Consider the following 25,554-nt stretch of genomic DNA (forward strand, 5'->3'; position numbering starts at 1 on the left):
CCTACCTCTCTGCTTTAGTGTGGGAAAGATAAAAGCAGCCTCATGGAAGAAAACATAGAAAACAAAGAATAACCAGCCTGTCTCCCTCTCAAGCCAACTGATTCCCACATTTTAATAAACATTGTCACAACACCGTACTCCAGCCTACACTCAGAAATGCCAACCTGACACAGATGGGCAGTTGTGACATGGGTTTTACCAAAGTTGCCACCAGAAAGAGTATTAGAATAGTGGTCTTGCGTTCACAGACATTTAAATCACACTTAAATTCTCAATTATTACAATGGAACAGGGGTGGCTGGCTCTTATGGTTCCCCAACCACCCTCTCCCCCCAGCAGCCCACACACTTTCTGGGCTCAAAAGGCACTGTCCTTTGTTCTACATAGATCGGTGTAGATGTAAACCAGGACTTCAGTGTTGTATATCTCCCTGACTTGGAAAGGTCTGTTTATGGCTGGAAAACTGCTAACCTACAAACTGAGCTGGACTGTCTGTGCATTTGGCTGGAACTAGGCCCCACTAGTGTGAAGAGCAAAAATACTTCTTTGTCGTCAAAGGTTAGGTAGCACTCGGCCATTTGGTTATCTGTTGTGTGATGCAATGCAGTTTTGACATACAGTCCCAATTCATAGCAAGCAGGCATTCGTGAAATACTGTATATACTTTAGGGGAATTATAATAATACACACACTTTACCCAGGGCACACAAAATACACACAGTCATGACACGTGGCTTTGATGAATCGCCGTAACCCATGGCGATGGTCACATACATGGTTAAAGTCAGACAGGTAGGTAGATAGATAGGTAGGTAGATAGATATGTAACAACCCAATAGATAGATTAAATGGAATTGGTATAAAATACTGATGGAAGGAATGCTGGCTGTCAGTACACTGACAGCGGCATCCCGATGGTTGAAATCCTGACAGAGGAATGGTGAGTAATGTTCCCCTATCATATTTACACCCTAACCCTCCTTTCCTTCACCCTCATACTAACTCTCCCTACCCTGCACCCTAACCCACCTGGTAAGTGACTTAACCTAACCCTCCCCCATTAGTGCCTAACCTTAACCCTTTCCCCATAGTGCCTAACCCTAACCTGTCTCGAACCTAATCCTAACCTCCCCCCTCTCACAGCCTAACCCCCTGGGGTGCATAATCCTAACTCTCCCGCCCGCCCCGTGGCTGATACTTAACTTTCCCTGGTCTCCTTACGATCGGGCTGCCGTCTGCCGGGATTCCGGCATTGGCATCCCCAGTCATGTCGGGATTCCGGCACCGGTGTTCTCTCGGCGATCGGGATTCTGGTTCCGGCAGACAGCATCCCATTGTCGGGATCTTAACCACATTTTAAACTATGCTTTTCTAACACATCCATAAAAAATATAATTTGTTAATGCAAAATATAAGTATAAACCAGTATTGAATCATTAAACCATGGTTCTTCTCTCAGTCTCTGCAGTAGGTTTGTATTGCTAAAATAACGCTTTTCCTGAGTGATGATGTAATAGGATGTGATTATAACATTTTGAAATATGATTGCCTCATATTGCAGAATGTTGCAACCCTGCAACTGACTGCTGATATATTGTGACATATTACATTTATATTAATGTGCAGTACAGAACCCTGGAAAGCAGTGTATTATAAAGAAAATATCTCCACTGACTCAAAGCGGATAAAATATTATTACTAGCTCATAAATTTGAGACCTTTTTTCTCATTTTCATTGTTAACCCACATTGGCTTCAGCTATTGCTCCCAGCATGCCTCAGCTTACTGCATTATATTTACGGGCAATGAATTTTTTAGGCTTGTCATCTACTCACTAACATTCCTTGATGCTGTCTGTAGTACAGGTAATATCAGAATCATTAAATGTTTCTTTTTAGATAGGAAATTTTGCTGACCCTCTGTTGCCTGACAGCATCTGAAAAATTGAGTGTGAACAAAGCCTCTGTCTTTTCGCTTTGGATTTCTTTTGTGCACCCAGCAAAAAAACTGAAATGGCTACAAGTTTAAAGCATTTCATGGTTTAATGTATTATTCATATACCAGCCCAGTGTGGCTCTGGCAATTATCCCAAAGTCTTCTTGAATAATAAACTCTTTGATATGTATAACTGACTGTCCTACAGACATTACAATGTTACATAAAGCTTCCAAGCACATCCTATTTTAAGAGACATTGGCATCTGATTAACAAATTCTATGGCTCACAATACCTTCATGGTGAAATATGCTGGCAAGACAGCGATTTACGCTTTGAACAGAGCTTAAAAACTTAAATCCTTAGTGATTAGTAATGATCTATGCTGGATAACAAAATTTTTCCTTTTTTTATTCAATAAACACATTTCATATAATATTTTAGTATGGATTCTTGTTTCATAGAAGATGCTAGGCATTTGAACAATGTAAAGCTAACTGCATTTTAATGTAATATTATAATTAAGATAATTATTTCAATGAATTAAACATGTCCCACACATATAAGAAATAGGTGGGGTTGCCCAAGGTAGTCTTTCTTTTGCCTGAAATTGAGAACTGGCTCACACCAAGAAAAGGCATGTTGTAAGCTGTCTGTAACTATTCAGTGGGATGCTATTGTGAACCATCTGGTGCTGTAATAGGACTTAATAATACCCCTATTAACCACCACAATTGTTAAAGGGTTAACCCGGGTACAGTGATGCAGGAATCCAACCCAGCTAGCTACCCAGGTAGGTCCGAGAAGGACCTGGGTTACAGAGCAGTGTGAACGGGTAACCCAGGTTATCCAACCTGGGTCCCGTTCACTGCATAAGGAGAGCCACATTTCTGGTGCTTGGAGATGATATCATTTCCAAGCACATGCAGAGGTGAGCCCTGGCTATATCCCAGGTATAGCCTGCGGTGTAAACGGGGTTCAAGCTGCTGTGACACAGCTTGAAACCCCTGTTCAGTGTCCTGGGCTGGACCCGAGATTGAATATTAGTATTACAGGATACAGTATGGCACACACACTCACCTTGACCCTACTATGTGCTGGTTATGGAGTGTTCATGGCATTTGTGACCAGACAAAAACCCAAATACTTAGGAGTTTAGCACATAATACATGTGGAATAAAGCAAGTAAAAATGAAATGAACAAAACAATAACTTTCATTATTATTATCGATAATGGTGATATGTGGATTGATCCTGGAAGCATGTGGATTGATCCAAAAATATCAATGCTGGCACCAATCTTCTCACCTGTTCCATGGTGTCTCTTCCTCCTCTGTGTATGCGTGAACTTTTCTTTTTTTTAACTGAATGGTAGGGATTCAGGGGTTTATGTATCAAGTAGTGAAAAGCATGGAGAAGTGGATCAGTGAAGAAGTTGCCTATAGCAACCAATCCGCTTTGAAGAAGTTGCATTGATGAAGTACAGACTATAGAATAATAGGTAGGAGCTGATTGGTTGCTATGGGCAGCTTCTCCACTGGTCCACTTCTCCACTATTTTCACTGCTTGATACATAGGCCCTCTGTTTGCAGCTGTTCCATCATGGGTGCCCAAAAGATGAGATTGGCTGGGTGACTCTTGGAATGACCATCACCATAGAGGATGTCCCACTACTAAGAAGAGGTGTGAGCTTAGGGCTTTTCAGCACTTTTAATGTTTATTGCTTTAATATGTACACCTTGAGGGATAGAATGGATTGTTATTTAATAAAACAGATGAAATTCCATTTTTACCTCACCATCTCCTTATATCTGATTGTGGACATGCTCAAAGTGTCTTTGTAGATTAACAGCTGCTAACTATGGCTATAACTTGGGGCACAATGTACAGGACACCCACCTGTAATATTTGAGGGGATAGTAATATTTACATTTTACTGGTATTGCTTATAAATATGCTAAAACATAGTAAATAAAAAAGAGAAAGTAATAACATGATATTAAAACTGCAGCAGTGAATCTAAACTAAAAGTTTTATTATTCTTGCAAATTGCAACTTTTATGGATCAAACTCTTAATGAAGGAAAAATTGGCTCAGGAGGAAACACAATTGCATTTTACATGAATGTCTAAATATGCTTGAAATAATTGCACAATGCTTAGGAAGAGTTGCTTCTTTTTTTAGATTGCCTCTTATGTGGATATTTAAATTTGGCAAGATTGCAGAAGGCACAGCGGTTCTGCTAAATAATAAAGAAGGACCTATTTATCAAAGTCTGTGGGTACATTCATCACAGAAAAAAGTGAGTTTAAGGTACTTGAACGTTAGTTATTTATTAAAGCCTGTGCATGGCTACAGAAAAATAGGTCAGATTAATAAGAAAGTATGTACCCAAATTAGATGGTGTTTTATGCAGCTTTGTGTATGTAAACTGTATCTAATTTTTGCCACCATGTCATGCTTATAAAAGGACAAATCGTTCATGCAGAAAGCTAAAGAAACATTTTTTCACAGGTGTGAAAATCGTTGAACCCTTTTGAACTTTTTGCAGCCTTGACTGTGTAGCATAGCAGCGCTCATGTGTAAAAACCATTCCAGAAGACTAATAACATCAGAAAAAACTAATAATAGAAAAAGGTGGAAGGAAGGAAAATGTTAAAGACTGCCAAATTAAAATGCATGTAAATTGCAAAGAAAACACAATATATAAATACAACAGTAGGTAGGAAAATACTATAATAAATATGTGATAGAGGACACTACATTAAAGGCTCATAAATACGACAATGAAAGTCATCTACGGTTCCCAAATAGCTGTAAATTTGGAGGATTCTCCCATATCAGCTGCAATCAGTTTCTCAATAAGACAAATATTCATTTGTTTTCAGTGTACAGAAGGGGTTGTAATACTATCAGATTCTATACAGACATCATGATTATTTATACAGTAGTTGTAACTAAAGGGGCCTATACGTTAGCAGATGTATTTCTGAGCGATGAAAGACAAAAGATATCCCTTGAAAATTCCAGTGGCTGTGCTGAATGGTATCTGTCATGTACAGGACAGATTTTGGCAAACGATGAACGATATCGCATGACATCATTCAGGGAGTGGATTTTTTTCTCTGCAGTGCTCTGTAGCTGCTGCTAAAGTGCGCATCTGTCATCGTTCAGGGCCTATACATTAGCAGATATAATGAATGATTGAACAATATATCGTTCAATTGTTAATTTTGTCTGTTAATGGATAGGCACCTTAAGAGGTTTATTTACTAAACATTGGATGGAGATAAAGTGAACGGAGATAAAGTACCAACCAATCAGCTCCTAACTGCCGTGTCATGGGTTGTGTTTGAAAAATGACAGTTAAGAGCTGGTTGATTGGTACTTTATCTCTGTTCACTTTATCTCCATCCAAGGCTTAGTAAATACACCCAACACCCTGTGACATGGCAGTTAGGAGCTGTTTGGCTGGGACTTTATCTCCGTTCACTTTATCTCCATCCAAAGCTAAGTAAATAGAACCCCAAGTAATAGGTAGTTAACAGGAGACATTTTAAAACATATTTTTATTACACAGAATTGACTTAATTGCTTTCATTGTATTTGTCCATAGCTTTTGTGCTTTGAGGCAAGTATACAACATGACATGAAAAAGGAGAGTTAACACAACCTACCGCCCTGTTTTATGATACCACCAATATAGCTTTGATGCTTATGAGCGCATGTTAGCCTATTTGGAAATGTATGCTACAGTAATTTTTCATAACATTGTTTTGGTATTGCTAATAATAGCAGAAATATACATTATCAGCTCCTATAATAAGTCTTGCTAAAATTAATCATAATGAACACTTGTAAAAAACAGCTGTGAAAACACCCTTTGTAACTGTAATATACTACTGTGACAATGGTTCTATACAGCATGCCGCCTTTATGCTTGGTGAATATAGCTCTATTTTACACTTGTTTCAAATAATGCTTAAGTCTTCTCTACTTCATTCCTTACTGCCTCCTTCAAATTGACCTCAGCAGGAAATGTACACTGCACACATCTCTGCAACGTCCCCACATAGCTTCTTCTCAAGTAGTAACTTGCCTCCCTCTTCCTCTATATGGCCACAGAACTCTTCTGCTACTTAATATCTTTATAATTCACAGTAGGGGATGCATAATCCTATATTTTCTATTTAATTGGCAGCCACAGGTAGCAGGAAGATAGGGGAAGAGAAATTAGGCAGCCTAAATATGTTACACAGGAGAAATTGACCTAATATTTCAGTTTTAGTTTAAAATACTGGAGAGGAATTACTGTATGCAATTAAATATACATTGGAAAAACAAATTATATAATTCTGTATCAGCTCTACAGCATTGGTATACCCAGTGGGCTGTAGACGTTTTCAAAGATGCCTGGGAATGTTGAAAGGCCATAGTTATGTTAGGGAGGTTGCGATAATGGAGCATTGAGTAAATTAAGGGAAGTAGGGTAATAATTAGGGATGTGCACTGACCCCAGTGTTTTGGTTTTGGATCTGTGTCTCCTTCGAGGTCTTAGATCTGGACCTGGTTTTGCAAAACCACCCTTCTGTGTTTTGGTTTTTGATCTGTGTTTTCTTCAAAAATTGATAAAAACTACTAGAATCACATAAATTGAGCTTTTTTTGTTCCTACAATATTATTAACCTAAATAACATTAATTTCCAGTCATTTCCAGTCAATTTTAACCACCTCACAGCTCACAATATTGTTCACCAACATAGGCCAAAGGCTGGATGGCTAAACTAAGCAACCAATAGAGCAGCGGCACAAACACACGGCAGTTATTTCTGTTTACATATGTCTTGCAAATTAGTAATGTATTAGCAATAACCTATCAAACTTACTCGCAAGTACGTTCAATAGAAATCAATACAACACAGACATTTGCTAAAAATCGTGCGTGGAATATCCTTGCTCAAAACAAGTAGTCGTAGGTAACAAGCAGCAAACAAAAAAACCCTAAACCATGTGTAAAAAGCAACAAAATGCCCCCTACACAAGTGCACATGCCCCCAGCACATGCCTATTCTCAATGCCCAATCTGTATTTCCCTCCTAGAGGTGCTGGGCCACTGATGACTGGCACTCTGTGCCCATGTAAAGCCCCATTCAATCAGCCTTTTTGTTGCTCCCCTAAATCTCCCCATCCATAAAATCAGCATTCCATACCTGCGGTTCAGAAACAGTGCAGGTCAGACACAGATTCAGTATGACTTACCGCCGGCCGCATGGTTCAAATCCCAACAGCGGCAGCCCGACAAGGATGAAAATCCAGATCGTCCCTAGGTAAGTATTCACTAACCTAATCCCCCCCTAACCCTAACCCTCCCTTAGGGGTGCCTAACCTAACCTCCCCCCTAAGTGCCTAACCCTAATCCTCCCTCTAAGTGCCTAAACCTAACCCCCCCTTCCCTGCTGCCTAAACCTAAGTCCCCCGGGGGGGTGCCTAAACCTAACCCTCCCCCCCGTGGCTGTCCACGCCCATCGCCCGGCTTACCTTTGATCTGTAAGCCGGGTGTCGGTCTCCCTGCGTAGGGAAAATGACAGGCGTCGGGATGTCAACGCCTGTCATTTAACCCTTGCCGGGATTATACAGTCAGGAAGCCAGCGGTCAGGATTCCATCCATTGGCTTCCCGACTGTTTCCCATCAGACATAGTGCGGGTTACAGTGCAGGTCAGATACAGTGCAGGTCGGATACAGTCAGATACATTGCAAATCGGCTATAGTGTGGGATACAGTGTGGGTTGGAAACAGTGCAGGCCGGATACAGTGCAGAGTGGAGGTGCCAGTGGTGTCCTCAGTGTTTGGGTCCAGGTAGTGTCGGCAGTGCAGGGGTGCCAGCGGTGTCCTCAGTGTGGGAGTGTGATCAGTGTGAGGCTGCCGGCAGTGTGGATGTGTCGGCAGTGTCCTCAGTGTTGGGGTGCCGGTAGTGTCGGCAGTATGAGGGTGCTGATGGTGTCCTCAGTATGAAGGCAGCAGTGCAGGGTGCCGGCAGCGGGGGGAGTTGGGCGGCATCTTTCTTCCCCTTCCTGTGCCCATTGAAGTCTATTGGCAAGTGCTTATTGGCTGAGAGCTGTGACAGACAGCTCTCTCTGCCAATCAGCGGCAAGCCCATAGACTTCAATCGGACTTTCAAAATTGGCCGCTCGAGGCGAAACCTCGAGATCCGACAGCGGGATCTCAAGGTTTTGCCTCAAATAGTGATCCAGGAGGGCAGGGAGATCCGAGCTGTATCTCGGATCCCCTCGGATCCCTGAACTTTGGGTGGGCTTTGTTCCCTGAGAACCGGGCCCGCTCATCTCTAGTAATAATAGCTTAGACCAAAAAATAACAAAAAAAAACAAACACAAAACCCCTTGAAATTACTGTAGAGTTTAAATAAATTAATCTTGTAAAGGTATCCCCTAAATGACTGAAGATTTGCTGCCGTTGCAATTGATGTAGTCACCAATTACAGATGAAAATCTAGAGACAATAACAATAGTACTTGACTGTCAATGAAAATTAATATATCATAAAATCTACTAGTGCGTGGAAGTTAAATGCAGTGAAGCATTTTTTTTCTACTGCACATGCCAGCGATTAGTTAGCGATGACCGTCGCAAAGAGGATTTATTTGCAAAGTGAGTGACAGATAGTCAGTGTTTGGGGGAAGGTTTGGGGGAGGTAAAGGGTGGCAAGAAAAATGCAGGCATGTCGGGACTGTTTTCTTGATGGGCCCTAGTGAACCTCGTGCACAGCTAGAGGGGACCCACGACCTCATTCAGAGCCGGTCGCACAGAGCATGCGGTCGGTCTGAATGAGGGGAGGATGTCTTGAATTTTCAAGACGTCCTCCTTTGTGGTGGTAAGGCTGTGGGTTAACACCCACAGCCTTACGGCCGCCTAAGGTGATGGTCGCGATGGTCAAGACCGGGGCTTACGACGAGACCCTAGGGTAGGGTAGGGTCTCCCTTGTCGTAAGCCCTGGAGAGCTTTCGGCATGGGAATGCCCCCGTTTGGGCTGCCACCCCCCCGGCCCGCCTTCCAAACGGGGCGAGCTGTCAATCAACATCGACAGCTCGCCCCCTTTGAATCGAGACCTGCTATGAGCGGCGCTGTTGGTCGTAGTGGGTCTCACGCATGCGCACGACGGTGCCGGCGCCATCGTGCACATGCTCTGTGGGGGACCATTGACCCAGTCCATGCGCATCGGCGCTAACGACCGGGTCTGAATGACCCTCCCAGTATCTTAGGTGAGAGGTTTGATGTGTGACCAATGATTCCAATGTTTTCACTTTTGCTCGCAAGTGGCAGATGTGAGATGACGTGCATGAGACTGTGGCTGAGTCATTAGCATATTTTCACAAGTCCATTGCATATGGTATCACACTTTGAGGGGTACAGTATACTTACAAAGGTTCAATTTGAGTGCGATTTCACATTCAATTTCATTAGATTTTCATTCAATTTTGCATTTGGAGATTTACTAAAGGCAAAATCGAATATAAAATTAAACATAAAACCAAATTTCACTCAAATCCCACTCAAAAACGAACATCAGAAAAACATTGGTACTTTTACATAGAATAATTTACTATTATTCGATTTGAAATCGAACACAAAATTGAACTTCAAATCCCCAAATGAATAGACCTGCTTTATGCTTTCGATTTTAGCATGAGCACACAGATACATGCATACATCAGTGAGATGCATGCATGTATCTTACTGTAGAAAGCTTAGAAAGAGTTAAAGTAAAAAAAAATTACGTGGGGTCCCCCCACGAAACACACAACCAGCTCCGGACTTTGCATAGCCAGTCCTGGTTGCGTAAGTAGAGGGAAAAAGTGTAGGGTTCCACTGTAATTTCCACAACCAGCACCGGACCCTTTCTAGCGAGGGGCTGATAACACAACCAGGGGAGCCCTTTCACCGGGCCCCCCAGCTGAAGCATCGGCACTGACCGCTAGTCAGCCCAGGCCCCCCTGGCCAAAGCTGATAGCCTGGAACTCTGGGTGGTGGGTGCCGGGTTGATAGTGTAAGTGTAGTGTAAAAAAATAAGAGTATATACATTATCTTTACGAGTAGAACTGCAGGTCCCAGCAAGCCTCCTCCACAAACTGGTACTTGTACCAGCATGCGGGGCAGTAAGAGCCTGCTGGTACCTGTAGTTCACCTGTAAAGAAATGTTTAAATAAACAAAATACACACACACCGTTACTGTTTAGCTTTAATACATACATACACACTCACTCACACATACTCACTTACATTACCTGGACTGGTCCCCTTCTCCCTGTAGGCATCCATGGTCTTCGTAAAATAAAAAAAAATAATAAACACAATTACGAACTAGGTAACAACCACGATGGTTGTTACTTCCCGAATGAAGAGCTCAGACGTGGCTTCTGCCTTTGTTAAGCCGTATTTGAGCATTCATTGGCTGAGAGAGGTCAGCCCCCCCTCTCTCAGCCAATGAACAGCTCCCTCCATTGAAGTAAATGGTTGGAACCATAGAATAAACTTTAGTTAACCTGCTGCTCTCCATTGACTTCAGTGGAGGGAGCCGTTCATTGGCTGAGAGAGGCTGGGGCTGACCTCTCTCAGCAAATTAACGCTCTTCACATATCCTAAATTGGAAGCCATTGAGAAAAATGCCAGCCCCATTATGAATGTGAAACTGCGGGAATTTCTAACTCCTCCTCCGCCTCTAACTCTCTGATATTGTGGTTTGACTGGAGCGAGTATTGGGAGGCAAAAACCTGATTTTTAGTTTGGTGACTTCACTACCTGTCCCTCTGAATTTGAGTGCTTTTGAAAGCTTTTTCTGTCTCTTACAGCTGTATTGTATTCATATTTTGTTAATTGGTTGAATACTGTATTTTAGACTTTATATGACCAGTCTGAGAGAACTGTTGCACTTTCATTGTTATCCATTTGTATACTTGTAAACCATCATTTTGTGTAACTTCCCCACCCCCCAACCCCTTTTTAATTTCTGTACCCCATCACTTATCTATGCTTTCTAAAAATTCAATAAACATTTAATATTGAAAAAAAATAATCAATATAACCATTTTTGGGAATACAAAATGGCAGTAAGTGCACACATATGTTAACCCATAGCAGGAACTTTTTATTTTAATTTTGTAACCTACAGTAAACCAATACAATTGGATTATTTGTCCTGGAATACATCCCATTTGTGCATATGTAACATAAAAGTAGTCATAGCAAAGACTTACTAAACCTGTTATACTATTGTACGACTAGAAATGACTGTGGTGGAATGCATGAGATTGTCTCTTCAATATCATCTCTCTTCTCACTTTAATACAAATCCCTTTACTCATTTTAACTTTTCTCCTACATTTTGCTCATTTTAATCTTAGATTACACTTATGTGTGAGAAGACATGAGGACAGGTTTTATTCATGTTTCAGTATTACATTTTTAATCAATATATTTCATTTAGAGTTTTGCCTAAAATGCATTTTCCCACATATTACGAGAACGCAGGGAACAAGAGTTGTCCTACTGAAATCTCATATTGATCCTGAACTCTACCACCTCTGAGACAGTGTCAAACTTCAAGAAATACCCTCCCCATTCCTGAAATGTAATTAAAATATCTATGCTGTAAAACTATAAGTACATTAAAACTATATAGAATCTGATTGGTTGCTATGGACATCTTCTCCATTTCATCTCTATCAAAGATTTGATATATATCCCCCTAAATCTAATTATTGCTTGTGGCTCATTGGGTCCAGCCTGATGCTTCTTATTCCTTGTGCAACCTCTATGCATCCTGCAAAGTACATGGCAACTGGACGCAAATGGTTGCTTTGGCAGCACAGTGGCACAATGGTTAACATTGATACTATTGTACTGCTTCTTCTAGTCATAACCAATAGTACAAATAAGCAGATTATAAGATCTCTCTCTGCAGATTGACTGATGCCCATTTGTCCATTTATAATGTGAATAAACTAAAAGACATATATGCAAAATATTTTCCCATTATATGTAAAGCCCTTGTGGAATTCCCTTGCAATATTTTAGGCAAACTGCCTGTAAAAAGGAAAATGATTTTCCCTGTATTATGCCTCAGTGAGGATGATTTGACATTGTGGGTTTACATATTCACACACTGGAATTAATATAATTGGAGCTGTCTAATTTAGAACAGAAATTGTATGCCATAAACATTCTCGATGAAAATCTTTCTTCAGGCAAATACATTTTAAAAAATAAATATATAAAAGAAAGATATTGTTATAACTTAGAAATCGCACAAACTTTATAGCAATTTACATTTATTAGCAGAGCTAAAATTGATGTTAAAATGTTCATATTTATAGAATCAAGATGACCTAAATAATTGTAGCATTTCCTAAATATAATCTTGTTGATGCAATGCATAGATTTGTTATATTCTTTCTTTATATTGTTATTACAAACTGTTTGTTATATTAAAAGAGAACTGTCTTGTTTATTCAGATTCCATACAAAATATCACAGATACACCTGATTACAAAATCTCACAGATTAGGCCACGCCTCTAATGCTCACAAACTATTCCCCTGACATGTTTGTTCACTTTTGCAGGCCGCTGCTCCTTTTACTACAGTAAATTAAAACTGTGTTGTGAAATTAAGAACATTTTTGGGGTTATGCAACTGTCTTGAACTGTTTACATGTAAAATTCTCCTGTCTGTGAGCATAAAGGATCATGGGTAGCACAAGTTCATGCAGAAGAATATTAATATCAATCAGTGTGATCATTGAGGTCAGTTATACCCAGTGCCCCAAATAGCCCCCCACATCCGAAAAGAGGGCATGCCCATGGTTTTGTCACTCTGGGGGTGGGCCCTGCCCGGAGATGATGGGCTGCCCCCATAGGCCCTCCTTGCACTGCCGACTACTCCTCAGTGATTGGGAGCCAGGTGCTGCACAATACTGTATGCCACATTGCAGAGCCCGGCTCAAGGTCAAAGAGGATGAGCCTGTTTTGGAGTCACCCCCTCAGAGGGTGACGACCGATATGTTCCGCACCCCCTGCACCCACCTAGTGATGCCACTGATATCAACAATGTTCCTGTAATTCTCCCAGTTGGAAGTGACAAATTTGATAGGGTGAAATATTGTAGCATTTAATCATTCTTTTATAAAACATAATACTAACCCCTATTTTTTGAAAGATGTAGCAACCTGTATAGTGGCAGAAGGACAGCTAGAATCAGTGAACACATGTATTGTGGGAGGAAACAGCTTTAAGGGTGTCTTCAACATACAGTCCTTCAGGGTATAAAACTCATCTTAATGAATAAAAACCAGCCAGTAGCTTGGTGATGCTGCACCTGTCAGACAAGAAAAGCACAGGCAACTAGACAATAATTTAAACAAAAATCCTGCTTAAGGTCTTTATAATATAAATGAAAACATATTAAGTACTAATAATGTCCATCAAGTCAGACAAAAATAAAGAATCCCTCAAGACCCCCACTGGAAAAGTGACAAGTAACTTGTCCGAATTGGAAACACAGTGGGATGACAAACAAACTTGCGAGACAAATGAGATGAACAACAAAAACAAGAAACATGACAATCAAGAAGAACACCTGGCCATATGAAATACATCACAATCTGGGCAATAATGGGCAAGCGCTCGGACCAAGGGCAACCCAATCCATTTAAAACTATGAACTTACGTGGGAATGCAATATGCCAAGTACTAAGGGCCAATTTGCGCACTGACCTAAAGTTTCTAACTTTAACATGTCCTGAAATACCTAAACAAAAACTGTAATTAAAAGCCTGGTAACAAAAATGTGGCACATTCCCTGTCTGGTTACCAAGCCAATGATTTTCACATGGCCTCCAGATGAAATAGGAAATATGTGTTATCTGCCTCAAGCCACACCTCCACATCTTTACACCAAAAGTCCATACTTAGTAGCCTATCTTGCTTCCAATGGAATTCCTCATTGTAAACTCTCCAAGCCACTTCCCTACCAGAATTCTGCATACTATGGATGAGATCCAACATCATCTAACATTTACATGCACCTCAGTGCTTGTTTCTCAATAGCATACTGAGAAAACATAAAGAGGAGAAATGTATCAGCCTTCCACTACAATACCAGTGACCTTGTCACACATCCCGCTCCCCTGTTTTGACCTAGGGGGTGGAACACTTGCAGCCCATAAACAGAAGATGCGAGACAATGCATCTGGATTAGCTAGTTGGGAGCCGGGCCTATGTTCCACAGTGAATGTAAATTCCTGCAATGCCAGAAACCACCTTACTTCCTTGGTATTTTGGCCTTTCTTTACTGACATCCATTTTAATGGGGCATGATCTGTTATGAGCTTAAACTGTCTGCCTAAGAGGTAATACCTCAAGGTGCCTAATAGCATACCTTTTTTCATGGTCACTGAGTTTTCTGTTCAGTTCAACAATGGGGTGCTCCTCCGCTCCTCCCCATCCCTACTTTGGGACAAAACTGCTACTACCCTTACCTCTAAGGCATCCGTCTTAACCACAAACTCTTTAGAAAAGTCAGTTGTGTACACAAAGCCACTTTCAATGCCTGAAATGCTTTTTCAGCCTCAGAGCCCCATTTCACCATGTTAGACTGTTTCCCTTTTGTGAGGTCTGTTAGTGGCACTGCTGTGGTGGCAAAATTTGGGATAAACTGTCTGTAATACTCAGTGATCCCTAAAATGGCTCTAACTTGTTTTCTGTTTATGGGACGAGGCCAGTTTTGTATATCTTTAAATTTGTTTAACTTGGGCTTAATCAGGCCTCTCCCTATGGTAACCTATATCTATTGCTAGGCAATATTTTTTAGGGTTGGCTGCTAGGCTGGCCTTCCTGATTGAGTCCAGCAATACCTGTACTTGGACCAAGTGAGATTCCCAGTCTGGACTGTGGATCACCACATCATCCAGATAGGCCACTGCATACTATCTGTGGGGTTTTAAAACTATATCCATTGCACGTTGAAAGGTTGCTGGGGCCCCATGCAACCCAAAAGGCAACATCCTATACTGTAACATCCCTTCTGGAACAGAAAAAGCAGTTTTCTCTTTCGCCCTATCAGTTAATGGTATCTGCCAATAACTTTTTGTCAGGTCCAGTGTGGTGAGATATCTGGCTGTACCTAGCCTCTCAATTAACTCATCCACACGAGGCATGGGATATGCATCAAATTTGGAAACTGCATTTAATTTACGAAAATCATTGCAGAAACGTAGGCTGCTATCAGGCTTCAGAATCAAAACTATGGGACTGGAACACTCAATATTAGACTCCTCGAAGACACCAAGCTCTATATTCTTAACCTCTTTAGAGACAGCCTCATGCTGTGCTTTGGGAATACTATATGACTTTAGGTGGACCTTAACCCTTGGCTCTGTAATGATGTCATGCTTTACTATGTCCGTTCGGTAGGGCAGTGCTGAAAACAAATCCCTTTTCCTAATAAGGAACTCCTTAGCCTCATTCTTTTGAGAAGCTGACATGGTTTCAGACACTTTTACTTCTGGAATCAAAGGGACTGAAGCTACTGGTGGGCTAGGTTAGGCTGACAATGCTAACCTATTCTTCTAGGGTTTTATTAGGTTAACATGGTAAATTTTTTCAGGCTTCCTCTTGCTTTGTTGGTATGCTGTAAAGTTATTGTACAAAGGAGAAAAGAAAACTCTAGTTTCTGGGGGCACAAACTTATTTTCATCTGTTAAAAACAATATTTTATTGTCATATTTAAAATGCACTTAGTCAAAAATCACATTTAGACAAAAAAATCACAAAACATGTATGTAATATACCACACTGTTATTATTCATCCCCAAACCTATGGATCAGGAATAAATTCCATCACTTGATTCAATCAGACCCAAAGGGTATAATCAGTGCAGTTTACATTAACATTTGTAATGGAGCGAAAGAATAAACAATGTATAACAGTAAGATACTTTTAGGAAAAAAGGTCCAATCCATTCCTACAGTGGACTTGGCAGAGAATTAAGATGAAAAATAGAGAAGTTTGGTTTAAAAAACCTGGTCAATCGGGGGAGAGAAATACTGCTGTTAAATCATCTGCTATTAAGCATCTAATGATTCAATGAGTGTATCCCCTACTCAGTGGCAGTTATTAAAGTAGGGAAATTAAAGGTAAGTAGCAGGTACTGATGTGTCCAGCTATAACGTGGCATCACAGCACTATCTCTCACGCCACGCATGGTGGGCCACACACCACGCCATGAGTCGCGCCACAAAGAAAGTTTATTAGTGAAAAAGTCATTACGTGTAATACAACATTTTGCCCACCAGATGTCACTTTTCCTAAACTATATAGCGCATGCGTCTGATTTCATTAAGTGTAATACAACTTTTTGCCCACCAGGTGTCACTTTTCCTAAACTACATAGCGCATGCGTGTGATTTCATTATGTGTAATACAACATTTTGACCACCAGGTGTCACTTTCCTATGTACCGTACGGTATGTTCTGTATCACCGGCCGATGATTGTTTGACAGAAGCTTAGACATTAGACTTTACAAACTACAGAACTCTATTAATGGGTGAAGCGTGTGGCCTAGCGGTCTAATGCCTAGTCTCACTGCTTCTCCTCTCTTCTTGTTCCGTGGGTTCGAGACCTTGAAAATACAGTATGTTTTTTTCATTTATTTTTAAAATCTTCACTTAAAATATTCAGTATTCAATACAGTACATGTGGAGCGCATGTCTGCCCAATGCTTCGGGAGTCAAACAGCGAAACTAGGATTTTTATTATTGTACATACAGTGCTGTACCTTAGAATGCAAACTTGCATCAATGCCGGCGCTGACATGAACGCGGACATTATAGTGATTTATTATGACCATCAAGTGACAATGGGCCCTGTTAAAGAGACTGGTTTCTGTATATCAAACTGACTGCGCGGTTAAACCGCAAAATTGCGTCAATGTCTGCGTGTGCCCAGTGGTCGGATTTTAATCACAATGGAATGTGTGCCCCATGTCCAGTGGAGCCAAGCCATACATTAAGTAATGCTATTTTATGGCGCATGCCCAGTTGTCTGTATTGCTAACAGTACTGTTGAATTTTCACACTAGTGCCATTCTGCACTGTCTGAGACTTACAGTACCGCACAGTATACACAATAGTAAATTCATTACTACAGTACATAAGGTGCTACAGTAGTGGACTAACAGCAGTTTGTAGGGCAGATGCAGAGCGCAAACTTGCGTCAATGAAAATACTGTCTTAGACTTGGTAACATTAGTAATGTAATATGTTTAGTAACTGATAATTGACTGTGTACAAGAGAGGGGTCTCTATAGTACAAACTGACTCGGCATTTAAAACCGCAAAATTGCATCAATGTCAGCACAGTTTGCGTTGTGGTAACTTATAGCCAGTTCTGATGGGTTACAGTACAAATAGGATCTCTGGCTTGTGCCCAGTGGCGGGGTTGCAATGCATTGCCAGTGGTGCTGTGCCATAGCCATACCCTTGTAGCGCTATGGCTATGTACTGTACGCCATGGCGTACAGTATGGAATATCATACTGTACAGTACCAGGTCATGATTAACACACAGTGAAAGTGTGTTATTACACTGATTGTGTAATAATAATATTAAAAATAAAAAGTGTAACCTTTACTGTCTAATAACAATGAAAAGCTTCATTATTAAGCTTCCTGGTTTCGAACCTGGGTTGTACAGACGTCTGCAATGTAGAAGTTCGATTTCTTATCTCTACGCTACAGACGCCTGAGTACTGTACATCGTATGGTACTGTAGATGTCACATAAAGTACTGTAGAGGACTTGGAGAGACTTGTGAGCAAGGGCTTAGGTGATCCGTCTTGCTTACATTACATCTCCTTATGTTCGAGACCTTTATAATTTAATGTATTTTTTTAATGTTCACTATAGTACTGTAGTTCAGTCTTGTTATCCAACCCTTACAAAAATCAATCTATTGTACTGTATATGTGCCCAGCTACAGTACTGAAGTTTGTTGCTCCATACGGTACGCCATACAGTATACCGCATTGTTGCGCACTACACTGTGGCGTATTGAGTCTCATAGCACTGTAGTTGTAAGTACAATACGGTAGACATTGTAGTGATTCCCTGACTCTAGGAACTACAGTACAGTAGATGCAGTAGTCTAGGGGGCTAATGCCTAGCCCTACTGCATCTACCATTTTCTTGTCCCGCTGGTTCGAGACCTTTAAAGTACATACTGTATATGGTAATTTTATTTTGTTTTAAATCTTCACTAATACAGTACATTATCCAGAAATTCTGGTATTTCTATGCCACAGTACTTTGACCAAAAAGTCTAGCCTTGTTAATAAAAAATAAAAAGTAACCTTTCAAGCTTCGAACCTGCAAAAGGGTTGTACAGGCAGCGTAATGTATTGGTTTGATTATTTACCATTACACTACAGCCGCCTGCAATACCAAGTTTGCACCTGGCTTGAGTGTTTCCTACAATACTGTACGTCATCGTATCTCAGGCGCATGCCCAGATCTACTGTATACCCATTTAGCGCTTTTTTTTTTTTACTAAACTCAGTACATTTTATATATTAGGGGGTAAATGTACTAAGATGGTAGTGCTATTAAGTGATTTTGCCCATAGCAACCAATCTGTTTCAAGGTATTACTGTACAGTATCTTCTAGAAGGTGCTACTGTAGATAAATGCTAAGTACAGTAGAATCTGATTGGATGCGATGGGCAACATACAGTACAGTAACTTCTTAAATAGAACTCCCATCTTAGTAAATTTACCCCTACAAGTTTCACTTTTTCCCCCCAATTTTTTTTCTTCCGCTCCCCAAAATGAAAGTGAATTTTTAGTGTGTTTTGATTTTTTTTTTTTTTAAATTACGCAGTTTACAGTACCTTTAGGGGATGTTGAAGGCTTCCCGCAACATTGCACCCCAATTCACCAAATTTTTCCGCCTTCTATTCATACAGTAGGCGAAACTTTTTTACATACTGTCTTACTGTACATTGCATTGACTTCCCGCCTACAGTAGGCAGAAAAGCTTTCAAATTGAATACAGCGATAATTTCATGCCTGGCAAAATGACGTAATCTCCCAAACTGTTTTTAGCCAATCCCGTGTTTTTGCTTAAATGGGTGAAAAAGTGCCAACCAATGTTCTCCCAACTGTCATCTCACAGGCTGTGTTTGAAAAATGACAGTTGGGAGCTGATTGACTGACACCTAATAACTTTTTTATCACTTCTCACTGTCTAACACTGCTTAGTACAGTAAATAGACCCCCTTGGAGTGAAAAGATGAGACCGGCTAAAAACAGTAAATAGACCACCCCAAAATTGAAAACGTCCCTCAGTGTATACAGTACTGTATGTTCACTGTACTGTATTCTACTGTAAGTGCCGGGCAGCTGTGAAATCACTGTGATGGGCAACAGGGATACTGTACAGTAAATGACTGTAGGCGTCAACCCCCATCGGCCTGCGCGCCCCTGGTGAGTGAAATCCTGGCAAATAGGACGATACACCCCTGCATCTGTGTGTTATTGACTTTTTGTACAGTACCTTTTTAATGACAGATGCACATGTTGGGTCTCAGGTGCACTTAAAGATTGAGTTACATACAGTACAAACACCAATTGTATAAATTAATGACAATTTTTATTTAACCTACAGTAACATGCTTTACAGAGGGGGGGGGGGCGGGGGAACTTGTTTAGCTTTCCACTCCTGTTGTCCTCTACTGTCACATGCTTCTTTCTTCTGCCGCTGGCATGTCCTGGAGTTCCAAGCTGGACACGGACATGACTACTGTACAGTACCAACATTAGGAGGAAAGAGATGACATGAGAACAGTCCTTCCTCAATGCCGACCGATACGCCCTACTGGGGGACCGAGGACTACACAAAAAGAGTTGGCTTTTAATTTAAAATCATCACTGGCACTTTTGGCCTCAGATTCAGAGTTTCACCTATACTAGGTGCAGACTTTACCATGCATCAGAGTGCAAGGTCCACTGTACGCCCTGAAGAAAGGAGGATAAGCAGAGACAAACAGACAGTAAAAGACAGACACACACAGGTTCTCACCGGAGATGCTCTTGTTCTTCATCCTGCTTGATCCCACACACCCTGTACTGTAGGAGAGAGAATCCGCTGTGCAGGGCCCTTCCCTGCTCTAACAGTGTCACACTAATCCACTTCTCCACATTAATATATGCCATAACTAACCAGACTAACAATTTTATTAATAACTACAGTCATTTGTATTATACTGTAATTAAGCCTGGTGGTCAAATACTGTAAGCAGCCCATAATATAACGATAAAAAAAAAAATACATGAAACAAGACAGTATTTGGGTGCCCCAGATGGAGGTGAACACCAGCTGTGTGAATACGATAACAGAGCACTAACATTACCAAAAATCTCACCTTATCCTGATGTCGAAGGGACCGCCGCTCTAACCATACAGTAGATGTAGAAGCCTGTCTCTCAATTCACGGTGCACCCACTACTGTATGTCTGCAACTATGGATGTGGATGTTGAAGCAGCCACTACTACTGTACTGTATATGAACTAAAGGAACCTGAAAACTTGAAACATCTGCATTACAAACGGCAACATCAAGCGCAGTAGCAGAAAGTGGCAGCTGCAGCACAATCTGTGACAATGCCAATGTGTGCCTTGGAACAGGGGTCAATGTACAGTAGGTGTAAGGAAAAGAGGAAAAGTATGAAGTACAGTACAGTACATAAGGTACAGTAAGGGAAAGTTATTGTAGACAAAGAGCTTATAAAATAAATTAGGAGAATACTGTATAATGTAGGGACAGAAATCACAACCACAATACTGCACATACAGTACAGTATGGACACAGTGTACAGTACTTAGCAGTCCGGATGACAAACTGAAAAGAGGAAGTTAAACCCCTCCTCCACATTACAAATTATATACAGTACAGTATAAGCTACATAGCAGTTGCTTGACCGTTTCTTTCGATGACAACTGGTAAGACTCTATGGAGATGATCAATATAATTGTTACACTGGGCACGTGTCAATACTGTTCTCCAAAACTTCATTATCCCATCCAAAAGTTCCTGTTTAGTTGTTGGTTTCACATCAGACCTGATGAACCTCTTCAACTGGGCCCAGACCATTTCAATGGGATTCATGTCCGGTGACCTACAGGTAAGTAAAAAAAAAAATATTCAGTCACAGTACTGTACTTTAGTAAAAAGTGTACTAGAATAATTACTGCTTGGTACTGTACATACTTTTTGATACAATAAACAGTTAATACAGTACAATAGGACAATACTCACTCTGGTGGTGTGCGTTCCCAATTTATCCCTCTCTCTTCCATGAATTTTGCTGAAGCTGAATGTTTGGGATCATTATCCTGGAATAATCCATGTCCTGATGGGAAGCATTTTCTCACAAATGGCACCGTACAGCAATCTACTATTTTTTCTTGGAAGAAGGTCTTATCCATGATGCCTAAAGAGATGAGAAATTGTCAGTAACAAGCATACACTGTACAGGACTGTAAATAATTTTTAGAACAAGCATTACTGTACTGCACCTTCAAAAATATAGATTGGTCCTGCACCCCAACGAGATATACCTCCCCATACATGGACTTTTAACGGATGCTTCGGACGTGGTTTAATTGAGAGATGTGCACGGTGTTGGAAGGACAGTCTTGAGAACCTCTCGAGAGAAACCGAAGTTTCATCTGTGAAAATGACGTCATTAAAATTCTCTCCACTATCTATCCACCGTCGTGCTTGTTCAACTCTCTTTACTTTATTAACATCCCTTATCATGGGATTTATCCTGTGAAATAAAAACAAGTTTTAGTTTACTGCCATGTAAAATCAGTGCATTATTAATATACAGTATATATATTTTACAGGATGTACAGTACCTTGTAGGGCCAAAAGTCCAACCCAGTTCCTTACGCATCCATTTGATGCTGGAACAGGAGATGTCCAGGTCACATTCTGCTTTTAGAATACGTTTGATTTGTAAAGCTGTACGCTCATCATCCTCACATGTCAATTTGTGCACAATCTTTTTGACGCTCCTACGGTAGAACACATACAGAGCATATAGCAATTATTGGACAGTTAGTGTTGAAATTGGAACACAATACAGTACCAATCTAGCAACATACAGTATACTGTAATAAAAAAAGGTTGATGTAAAGTACCTACCATGTGCATTTAGAAGGAAATCTATATCTGGTCCGCGTTCTCTCAAATGCATGATAGCGCACAGTCTGTAAACTAACAAGAACACCACACTCTTTCAGCCAGGCATGGATCTGTCATGTTGTTTTGTGTTCTTTTTTCATGCTTGCAATTATCTTGCAGATGGCTTTGCTGATTTTTGCCATGTTTGACGACAAAATCTGTGTAAAGAACAAGAGAAATACATTACAGTACTGTTGCTGAGTATACAGACTGAGTACAGTATACAGTACATAATTTAATGTTCAGTATCTTAAACACAGGGGGTTATTACATTCTTACTGTACATCAGCCATAACATGTACAGTATAACCAGCTAGTAAATTTCATTTTGCAGGCTGTGTTTAATAAATGATAGTTTTGAGCTAATTTGTGATATATATTTCCCAATTTAATCTCACATCAAGCTTTCATACAGTATGCCCCTAAATACGCAAATATGCATCTACCGTATGAAGGAGACAAACAGGACAATAAACACAGCAATATTGCGACTGAAACAAAAATGGCCGCCGAGCAAAACAAGATGGCGACGGTCACTCACGGGAAACTATGAGGGGCAACGGGAGGCTAGGAACGATCGGTATGTGTGTGTGATAGTTACTGGATTCACAAGTAAGCCTCTACGGGGATGGGTGAAGGACGGGACATACCGAGGCAGCGGGACAATAAACACAGCAATATTGCGACTGAAACAAAAATGGCCGCCGAGCAAAACAAGATGGCGATGGTCACTCACGGGAGACTATGAGGGGCGGCGGGAGGCTAGGCAACGATCGTTGTGTGTGTGATAGTTACTCCATACACAAATAAGCCTCTATGGGGATGTGTGAAGGACGGGGCATACCGAGGCAGCGGGATGATAAACACAGCAATATTGCAACTTAAACAAAAATGGCCGCCGAGCAAAACAAGATGGCGGCGGTCAGTCACGTGAAACTATGAGGGGCAACGGGAGGCTAGTAACGATCGGTATGTGTGTGTGATAGTTACTGGATTCACAAGTAAGCCTCAACGGGGATGGGTGAAGGACGGGGCATACCGAGGCAGCGGGACGATAAACACAGCAATATTGCGACTGAAACTAAAATTTGCATTATTAAGTTTGCATTATTGCACCACTTTGCAAATTTAACTTTGAGACTAATGGTTTTAATAGTCATGTACACACTAAGTTTTGATTTACTGTATGTTATAAAAATAGCAAATTTGGCGCTGTACTTTACAGTACTGTACTGTTTATCAGTTGAGATATTCACACATTTTATTATTGTTGAGCTGACACCTACTGTACCCTACCGTACAGTATATAATTAGGGAGTGTTTTTTATACACCTGTATTTATCATATTTATTTTCTTGTGCCTCTATACAATCTCACAATAGTGGTTAGTGCTTTAACAGTTTTAGCGCTGTGTAATCTCCTATATTTACCTGTATATACTGTATAACACACGCACAGTCTTAGGAGACAGAAAGAGTACTGTAATTGTTTACAGTGTTGTAATGTGAAACATTTACTGTATACAGTACATGTATTTCCACTATTTTACTTAACATTGTATTTAGTGTCTTTATACTTGTGTATTTCAGAGTGCACCGAACTGTCAAAATGGTGAAGAGCAAAGGTTTTTACAACGGAAACGAATCTTGCCCACTTCCACTGACCAAAAGGCTGAGTGCACTAGTCCCACAATGGTCTACAAGCAAACCTTCCAAGAAGAAAACAGGTAAGAAAAATTTACAGGTACCTCTTCTAGTCAAGGTAAGGAAGAATGCAAAGGCAAAGAACAACACTTTGCAAGTGGACATCGGAGAAAATGGACCAGGGAACGTGGAGCAACCCATGAACGTCCCGAACCTGGAGGAAACACCAGTCATTTATGGGCCAGAAGAATTGGACACCTTTGAGCCTCTTGTTGAAGGTGTATCCTGCTCACCAACTCGGCGAAAACTGTCATTCCAAGAAGATAACGCATGCACATGTAGCTGTGCAAGGATGGTGAGAGTCCTCGTCGGAAAAGTTGGTCAACTGGAAGCAAAAATTGACAACTTGAAAGAAGAGCTGAAGGAAGGGCTGAAGGACACCATTGCAGAAGCAATGAAAGAAGCAATCCGGTAAAGTAAAGAAGAATGGCAAGAGGCCGCTGCCTAGAGTACCTGGAAGAGACATGACCAGGCAATCCAGTATGAAATGGTCACACCGGATGAATTTGAGCCTGAGGAGAATGACGACGATTTCAACTTGGAGACTGACCCATCCTTCCACTTGCTACATATGGACAATACAGTGGCATCAGAGCACTTGGACATGACACCAGTGCCATCATGCAGCCTGCCTCAGTGGGAGAGTACACCAGTGGCATCACATCGCCTGCCTGAACGGTCAGTTGAAGAATCAAGGATCAACAATGCAAGCATGCCTGTACTTTCACCAGGAACGCCTGTCCTGTCGAGCACGCCAGCACCACTGACTGTATTTGGAACACCCTTACCGGATATACCACTGGCTGTGATCAACGTTGAGAAGGACAATGAAATTTACAGAGCTGTGAATTGTGAGATGCATCGATATGCGCAAGCAATAATTTAGGAACACGTGCCCTACGACCTGTATTGCAATTGGACGAAGCGGGTGAACTTTGATGGAAGTCGGAAGAAAGTGCCAATCCCCCACAATTTAAGAGAAGATATCCTCTCAAGATGCCGGACAAGATTCAGGATTGGCAAGGAAGAACTTACCCGGATAAAGGACACGCTGAATGGGGTGCTGCGCATGCCATGGAAACATGCATGGAGGACAGTCACGCATACAAGTACAGATCTGCAATCAACAAATACGACTTGAAGGGACTTGTCAGAAGACAGGAAGACCCGGCGCCGCCGCTGTCCAGGATGTGGCAGCGGCAGAAGAAAGAAGCTGAGGACAGGAGAGGACTAAAGGGGTGGAAAGCAAAAGAGCTAAAGAAGTTCCCCCCCTCAAAGCCTCTTCCAACATAACAGATAGGCCCTATGTGAGGCCAACGGAACATTAAACCAACCTACAGTAGACCAACAGGTCTGAAGAGAGGAAGACCCATGTGAAGAGAAAAGCGGAGGACAGGAGAGGACTAAAGGGGTGGAAAGCAAAAGAGCTAAAGAAGTTCCCCCCCTCAAAGCCTCTTCCACCATAACAGATAGGCCCTATGTGAGGCCAACGGAACATTAAACCAACCTACAGTAGACCAACAGGTCTGAAGAGAGGAAGACCCATGTGAAGAGAAAAGCGGAGGACAGGAGAGGACTAAAGGGGTGGAAAGCAAAAGA

This window comes from Taudactylus pleione, unplaced genomic scaffold (assembly GCF_031769625.1).
Source record: "Taudactylus pleione unplaced genomic scaffold, aTauple2 ptg000156l, whole genome shotgun sequence".
In the NCBI taxonomy this organism is placed as follows: Eukaryota; Metazoa; Chordata; class Amphibia; order Anura; family Myobatrachidae; genus Taudactylus; species Taudactylus pleione.